We start from the raw sequence: 8,281 nt of genomic DNA, 5'->3' as shown, positions 1-8,281 counted from the left end.
AGAAGAAGAAGAAGAAGAAGAAGAAGAAGAAGAAGAAGAAGAAGAAGAAGAAGAAGAAGAAGAAGAAGAAGAAGAAGAAGAAGAAGAAGAAGAAGCTAAGAAGCTAGACACAAGCAGAAAGCTAGCTGCTTTTAGGACCTGAGGGTAGACCTCAGCCCAGTGCTGACAAGAGAATAAGAACTCAAGTCCTTGTAAACTCTTCTGCAGTGTGCATGAGCTGAAAGGAGATCGTTCCTGAGAACACATAGACAAGACCAGACCATCTTCTGCTTGATGTCAGCTTGGTGAGATGATTTGCCCTAGGGAGCTATAAACAAGTGCATTGGGTATGGCACTTTCAAGCTACCAAGTTTATAGGCATTTGGTATACATCAATACAAAATTAATATTAAAAGCCATAAAATTATATATTCAAATAATGGCTTCTAAAAGGTAAAGTATACAACCATTACCTGTGGTCAGAGTCTGAGTCAGGTGACTCCTGGTTCTTGGCATCTTGTTTGAAGTGTTAATACAGCACATATAGACTTGCAAAAGTAGCAAGAATCCTTGTCCAAAGCAAAGTGATAGGATAGGTCAGATGCATGATCATGATTGACAGCAAGCTATACTAGTAAGGGTACTCAAGGGTTCCAATTACTGTTGGGAGGTTCATTTTATCAAAAGGAAAGGTTTGGTTGCTAAGAGGTATAGTGTGAGTAGTTCTTTATCCTGACTTATAGATTAAGTTATTTAACTAGTTTTTTTTTTTTTAATGTTATGTGCCCCTTCTAACACTGAATCTAGTTTTAATCATCTACACTTCCAATTATGCATAATTATAAGCTAGCAAATAGAAGAGTCTCCCTAAAGTTCCCTTTGAGGACACAATTTGCCCTATTGAGCATGTATCAAACACTAGTTTTGCCTGAGTTAGCCTCCCTACCAGCATAACTAGGGTTTGACTGAACTCTTTCTCGGTTTGATGGTTGGTTGAATGAGGAGAAACCGTGCCCATCGTTTAGAGAGAGGTGTGCATGCCATTCAGTGAAGATGGTAGTCTTGGGTTGCTAACAAGTTTTTCAGAGACATGTTCATAGTGGGGTGTGTGTGTGTGTGCGTACAGTATATTCAGGTAAATGTCTCAGGCTGCCAAGTGCACAACCTAAACCGAGTGGGGTCTCAAGTCAGAGTAAGTCCCAATGCTTGCTTGCCTCAAGATGTATAAAGTACATCACAGAGCTTGAGGCTGTGCTTTTATCTGGAGTCTTTCTGTTCCTTTTATTCTTGATACTTTTCATTAACAGGTGTGGTGATATAAATGAAGGAATTTTTTAAGCTAAAATATTTACAAATAATTAGCTTAAATAGCAAAACCATATGTTTTGTGGTGACTAATGAAAACACACTTTCCCCCATGAAATACAGCAAACTACTTCTTCACATAACTGGATAGAATCAAATCTCTCCCTTCCAGTGCTTATCTGAAGAGCTCCTCCTGCCCATACAAATCCTTATTAAGTGGGACTCTAATGCCCAATGGAAAGGGAAAGATAGGACTTTTAATGGTGACACCAAGGTAAATTTATACCCCACCCTGATATAGGCAGAATTGTCACAAGTGATTGGAGGTGTCTTCTGGTAGAAATATAATTAAACACCATATTGTTTTTTTCTGATAGAACACTCTAGACACCGGTGTATTATGATAGTCTACTAGTAAGAAAATGCTTAGGGTGTCTCTGATGCAGTTGTTCACAACCATCCTAGGACTGCAACCCTTTAACATAGCTCCTCATTCTGTAGTGACCCCTAACCATAGAATTATTTCCTTGCTACTTCGTAACTGCAATTGTCCTACAGTAATGAATCATAATGTACATCTGATATTCAGAATAATTGATATAGGGCATCAGGGGGTTAGTGACCCACAGTTGAGAACCATTGCTCTAAAGGGAGTTTAATTGGCAAGCTGTGGGAGAACTGGAGGAAGGGTCATGCTCCCAAGGGTCTAGTTCCCAGGGAGAGATGGAACTAGCAAAGGTATGCAGGGCTGAGTGGATTCACCTGTGGCTTGAAAACAATCCTGCTGTGGGGCTAGGAGCCAAGGCAGACTAACTGGAGCTCTTGGCAATGGTTTGGATGAGTAGAATTATGGCATCAAAATGAAAGTAAACTACTCCATGGAACCACATTGTCTCATTTCTCACAAGAGACAGATGGTGCAATGAAAGCAGAAACAAAGGTATCCTAAAAATAGATCCCTAAAACTACACTCAGCACTCACACATTCCAGACGGCTGGGTGAATTGCCCACACAGACCTGGAGGACACTGCACAATCAAGAAACTGAAGAGAGAAAAAAAGTATAAGGTGTAGTGGGATGGTCTTATGCTGCTTATATTCTGCTAACTATTGGCTCTCAAGATGTGGTCACATTCAACCATCATGTGATGGGATGCAAACCTTGCTCCCCAATTTAATTGGTCAATAAAAGGCTAGAGTCTGTGATTGGGCAGTGAAGGGAGAAAGGTGGGGCTTGAGGATCAAGTGAGTGGGTTACAGGTAGAAGGAGAAGAAGAAAGGACACAGAGAGGGGAAGAGGCTGACATGACAGGAGATGGACCATGGCCACATGTCCAGGAAAAACAGCATGTAACAAGGGAATTTATAGCTGGAAAATAAGTTATAGGCTTAAGGCTTGTAAATAAAATACCTGGGTTGTGTGTCTTTTATACAGGCTAGCTAGAATTATAAATTCATTTTACAATAAAGGGCAAGACCTTTGTACTACTCCCAAATGGTCATTCCTTTTCTATTAGTCACACAGTAAAGTGTTCAGACTTGAAAAACATTCCAAGAAAAGCATTCAGGGAAGACGATCACTGGCTTCTAATAGGAATCCATTCAATGGAGTCTAATCTTTTGTATAGATTAGATTAGTGTTGATTAAAGAGCTGACAAATTCCAACTCATGGTGAAAACCTGTGTGTGTACGTGTGTACATGTGTGTGTGTGTAGTCTGTGTGTGTCTGTTTGTGTGTCTATGTGTAGTCTCTCTCTCTCTCTCTCTCTCTCTCTCTCTCTCTCTCTCTCTCTCTCTCTGTGCATTTTTTCAATGCTTCAAAAAACCTGATATTAAAATGTTTGCCTTTTATTCTCGTGCATAGAGGTTGGAGTAGGGTTGTTAGCTCTCTTACCATTCGGCTTCCTGCTGAAGGACTTCTCACAGGCTTTAGTCCTTCTTTCTCCTAAAGAAAAAATCCCTGAAAGGGAGACACACTTTGATGTTTGAAGACAAGTGACTTCTTACCATGCTCAGTAATACAAAGAAATCTACTTTCAGTTCACAAACACTGAAGAGTCTCTTCGCTCTTTTAGTGAATATTTCTATGAGCTTTTATTGCTGTGCATTACCTGTAATTGTATATTAAGACTGTCTTTTAAGTGCCCCCTCCAAGTCTCAGCTATCAAAACTCTATCGGTAAGAGTGCTCTAGAACCTGTCCTCAAAAATCATCATGGAATATCTTATCAAATAAGTGAGCAAGTGAATGAGCAGATGAATGAATTGGATTGTGAGGAGAGTCTGCATAACAAGATATCTATACATATAAACAAGAACAAACACAAGAACATATTAGTTTTGTATTAAATTCTTTGGTAGAGAAAAAAAAAATTCCAATGTCTGTGGTGCTATGTGTACAAACATAATGTCACATCATTCCAGCTTCACAGATTCTGCCATAACCTCTTTCACTCATCACACTGAACCAAAGTTGAAGCTGTCTCTCCAGCTTCTACTGTCAAATCATAGCCTTCATCGTAAAGCGACAGCCTGACACAAGGTTACACCGTTTTCTCTCGATCCATGTCAGGAAGGTACAGAAGAAGGAATATAAAGATCCAACCCAGCAGCTCAAGTTCTGAGTAACTGAAAAGTTACCATAGACTAGAGATCCTGCTCCTCAGTCCTGTTTAATCTTGCTATATTTTGATCCCAGGAACAGTCCCTATAAGCCTTTCTTTATGCATGCCAATCATTCAGTTAGCCCTCTAGTGAATTGGCCTGGGACTTACTATAACAGTTCCAAAACCTAGTCATCTACTGGACTGAGTCTGATGGTATGAAAGAACATAGTGTCTCTCTTAAGGGAGCTCATGAGAGCCATAGGAGAACTAGAGTCTAGTCTTTTGTATTTCCATTGATAATTCTACATTGATAATTATGTCAGTTTAAAAGTGAGTGCTAAGAAAATTAGCAAGTTCGTTTAGGCAAAATAGCCCAAGCACATTACATAGAAATGTATTTTTGTCATAATAAAAAACTCTAGTCTATGTTTTTTCCTATAAAAGATAAAGTCTGGGTAATTGTTACACACATTCCATACAATGTGGGGTGGCAAAAGAAGAGAGAAGTTCCATGTACTTAGCTTCCCAGTGAGGACAACAGAAGTCTCTTAAGAGAACTCCTTCCCGAGATCTTTTCTAATGTGCATTGCCTTCTGCAAAGAAACCAATACATTTCTATTCTTGCTTTCTAGCAAATCCGTATGCCAGAAGGAAAGTACTACCCCTGGGAGAGAGATAACATGCTCCAACGATAATGCTGATTTATATTTCAAGCACAATTCAGGCATACTTGTCTTTAGTGACTCCTGCAAATTAGAAGTCACAAAATAGACTGGTACTTTTAATTCTGTAAAGCGGGTAAGTTACAAAAAGAGCTATCCCTAGCCCTCATTACTGCAAATCCTCAAGGCAATTTTAGCATAAAATAAGTGCTTAATTATAATTAATAATCCAAGGGCTTGTGTGTGAATATATCCTTCAGACTCCTAAGACACGATTCCGCCGATCCTCACTTGGAGTATACCTTCTTTATTCTTGACAGAACCTAAACCACTCCCAGCTCTTTATTTTTCTCTCACTTTCTACAGTGATGAACAACAGGTAATGTGGCATCCTGCACTGTTGAGAGCTGTGTGTTCCGCCCTACATGTGCTAAGCAGAGAAAAGTTCAGAAATTAACTCAGAACAAGAAACCATAGCTATTTTTTAAATGAAATTCAACTTGTACTTTGAGGCAAATAATGATCTCTGTACTAATTTTTACCACAATTTCTATCCCCTCACCCTTTCACTATATGAAAAGAAGTGATGTTACAGATGGAGAAACTGAAGTGACGCTAATTTTATTTTTCCCTACTTAAAAATAAAAGGATTTACTAGCCATCTGTGACGGAAGTGCAGTACAGATCCAAAATTCAGTCCACAAAGGAAAATGTAAGCCACGTATATTAATAATGGTACCCCTCGGAGCACATAAGGATAAATCAAGATGTGCTGGGGAAACTGGTTATCCAAAGGCAGAGCCAATATACTCGATGGCGAGCTCCTCAATACAGAGAGATCCACTCAGTGTGGATAAAAAGAAGACACAGAATCGGTGGGTAAGAGATGCAGTCGGTCTGTAAAGAACTGGAGGAGGGGTGATTATTAGAAATCAGGCGTCCCACCAGCCCAACTGTGTTAGGCATTCCCTGGGACTCCGCAGGCCACTCTGACCAGGAAAGTAAGTAGACTCACTGTAGATCTTCACCTCTCCCTCCATTCCTCTCTAGGCCAATCCTCCAGTCTCATCCCCAGTTTTGCAGCAGACCCTCTGCTATGGCCTCTCCTGATTCTCTGGCCTCATTCTCGGGGGAAATGAGCAGATCCTTGTGGAAGGCTTTCTTCCCTCCTAAACCCTCTTCTCAGTGGACTCCCATTACCAAGAATTACTCCTCAGCACCTAAAAACACACAGTGGTCACACCTGTCAGCATCCCAGGAGAATTTTCTACCAGGGAACACACAGCCAACACCTCTTTTTAAGAACCAGAGATGTGCATAAACCAATGAACAAAAAACCCACCAAAGACAAAGCCAGATACCAGCAACGAGAATTACAATTTCCCTAACCCAGATGCCTGGGTGCCAGCATAAAAACACAATGAATAACAGCCAGGAAAATATGTCTCCATTAGAGTCTAGTCGTCCTACAAAAGCAGGCCCTGTATATCACATCATAGCTAAAGTACACACAAAAACAAACAAAAATCTTAAAATAGATTCTAAAAATATAATAGATATCCTAAAAGAGGAAATGAATAAATCCCTTACAGAAATCTATGAAAACATAGTGAAATGAAATAGATAAGAGCTCAAGACTTGAAAGTGGAAACAGAAGAAAACCTCCTCACCACACAATACAGAGACTACTAAACATGAACAACAAGGAAGAATAGTAAAACCTGCTGGGGCCCTGCCCCTAGAGGCCTTGCAGGTGTGGCTGCTGTGTCACACGTGTGTCAGTAGGTGGCAGAGAGGAGAGAGGCTGTATCTAAGCTCAGTGATCTGACCTGACATCTGAATGATTAACACCCTAACATTCTCTGAAAAACCCCGAACTGAGATGCTCAGCAGTCCGGTGCTGTGCACGCCTGGGGCAGGCATAACGCTTCCTAGGTGAGCAGGGCAGAGCATTCCTGGGATGACCCCAAACACTCAGAGACACTGGGTACCACTAAAAGGAACAAGTACATGGTGGAGAAATGGAAGTGGAAGAGAAACAGAAGGGTGCAGTGTGGAACTGTCTGATGTGAGCAGCTGCTGATGTCTCCTGGGGCCATGATGGGGTTCTGACCTGTGCTGCTACTGGATCTGTGTGGCCCTGAAGCAGCAGGGATTTGTCGCTTCCAAAGGCCAAGCAGATGTCTGTTCCTTGCCTGGGCTGCTGCTTGGGGACATGTCCATGTCTAAGGGGTGTTCAGGACTGGCCCCACCCCTCACCTGGGCATCAAGAGAGATCTGACCCTGGAGACATGAGAGTAGCGGAGACGACCCCGCCCCTAGCCAGCTGTAGCACTCGGGATACTGGGCCCTGCACCTCATCTAGTCATCACAGTAGAGCTGACCCTGGTGGTGGGCACCCAAGAGAGCCAGCCCCAAGGGTGTGAGTGTAGGAGAGATGCTCTGCCACTTGCCTGCTGTGTGTGGTGACATGAACAAGGGAGAGATGAGCCCTCCTCAACCCTTGGCCCCTACAGCAGGCAGGAGAGCAAGCCCCGCACCTCACTTGGGCATCACAGTAGAGCTGGCCCTGAATGTGGGGGTTGTGGGTGAGCCAGTATTGAGGGTATGAGTGTGGAAAAGTCTGTCCTGCCTCTTTTCTGTTGGGCGATGGCATCTGTAAGGGAGAGATTCTTTCCTCCCATTTGTCCTCGCCACCTAGAGAAGCGGGAGAACTGACCCTGAACCTTATCTGCTACGGTACTCAGCAGAGTGGGCCCTTCACCTCAGGGCCATGAGAGTGGGAGAACGGGCCATGTTCCTCGCCAGCTGCAACTCTCAGGAGAGTGAGCCCGGCACCTCACCTATACAGCAGGGTAGAAATTGGCCCTGTTTGCAGGGTTGCTGGTAAGCTGGCCCCAAGGGGGCGAAAGTGGGAGAGCTGGCAATCTAGCAAGCTGACCAGCTCAATTACCTCTGAGGCCCAGATCCAGGGCTTTGAATGGGCCCACCCCCGACATCTATCCCACTGATGGTGTATATGGGGGCCAACCCTACAGATCCAAAACTACAGAATCTCCATGACAGAGGGCAACAACAGGAGATCCCAGAGGATCCAGTACTGACAGAATAGCAGAAGCCGAGGTCTCTTACCAGACTGGGTCACTGCAATGAACACTTGCAAGCAAAGAGGCAGAGACAAAAGGGTATACCGTAGGGCGAACTGTGACACACTACAGCTTCTGTGAGGAGATTTTTTTTTCTCTGTTGAGGAGAGAGGTTGCAAGGGTGGAGGGGTGGTACGAGGAGAGAGGGAGATGAAAGGGATTAGAGTACATGATGTGAAATTCCCAAAGAACAAATAAAAGTTTTTTAAAAAAAAAAACCGCAAGAGAAAAAGACCAAATAACATATAAAGGCAGACCTATTGGAACAATCAATACCTGACTTCTCAAATGGAGACTTTAAAAGCCAGAAGGGACTGGACAGGCATTCCACAGACTTTCAGAGACCTCAGATATCAGCCGAGACTACTTTACCAAGCAGAAATTTTAATCATAATAGATAGAAAAAAATAAGACATTCCATGGTAAACCAAATTGAAGCAATATCTGTCAACAAATCCAGCCTTACAGAGGCACTAGGAGAAAAACTTCTAAAGAGGTTTACAACATCTAGGAAAAATCCCAGAGCAGCAAATCAAAAGAGGAAACACACACACCACCACCACCACCACCATCGCCATCACCA

General features: G+C 42.7%; 1 protein-coding gene and 1 non-coding gene across 2 annotated transcripts in view; one reads left to right on the top strand and one right to left on the bottom strand.

Moving 5' to 3' along the window:
• Naf1 (nuclear assembly factor 1 ribonucleoprotein) overlaps positions 1-8,281 on the bottom strand; it is a 63,778-nt gene that overhangs the window by 1,386 nt on the left and 54,111 nt on the right. The gene's annotated exons all lie outside the window — the stretch shown is intronic.
• LOC115062688 lies at positions 6,284-6,412 on the top strand. The gene has a single exon (XR_003842620.1). It is a non-coding gene; the product is annotated as a small nucleolar RNA SNORA17 (small nucleolar RNA).

Source organism: Mus pahari, chromosome 19 (genome assembly GCF_900095145.1).
Source record: "Mus pahari chromosome 19, PAHARI_EIJ_v1.1, whole genome shotgun sequence".
Lineage (NCBI taxonomy): Eukaryota > Metazoa > Chordata > Mammalia > Rodentia > Muridae > Mus > Mus pahari.
The sequence above is the reverse complement of the archived record's forward strand: the minus strand, read 5'-3'. Positions and strand labels throughout refer to the sequence as shown.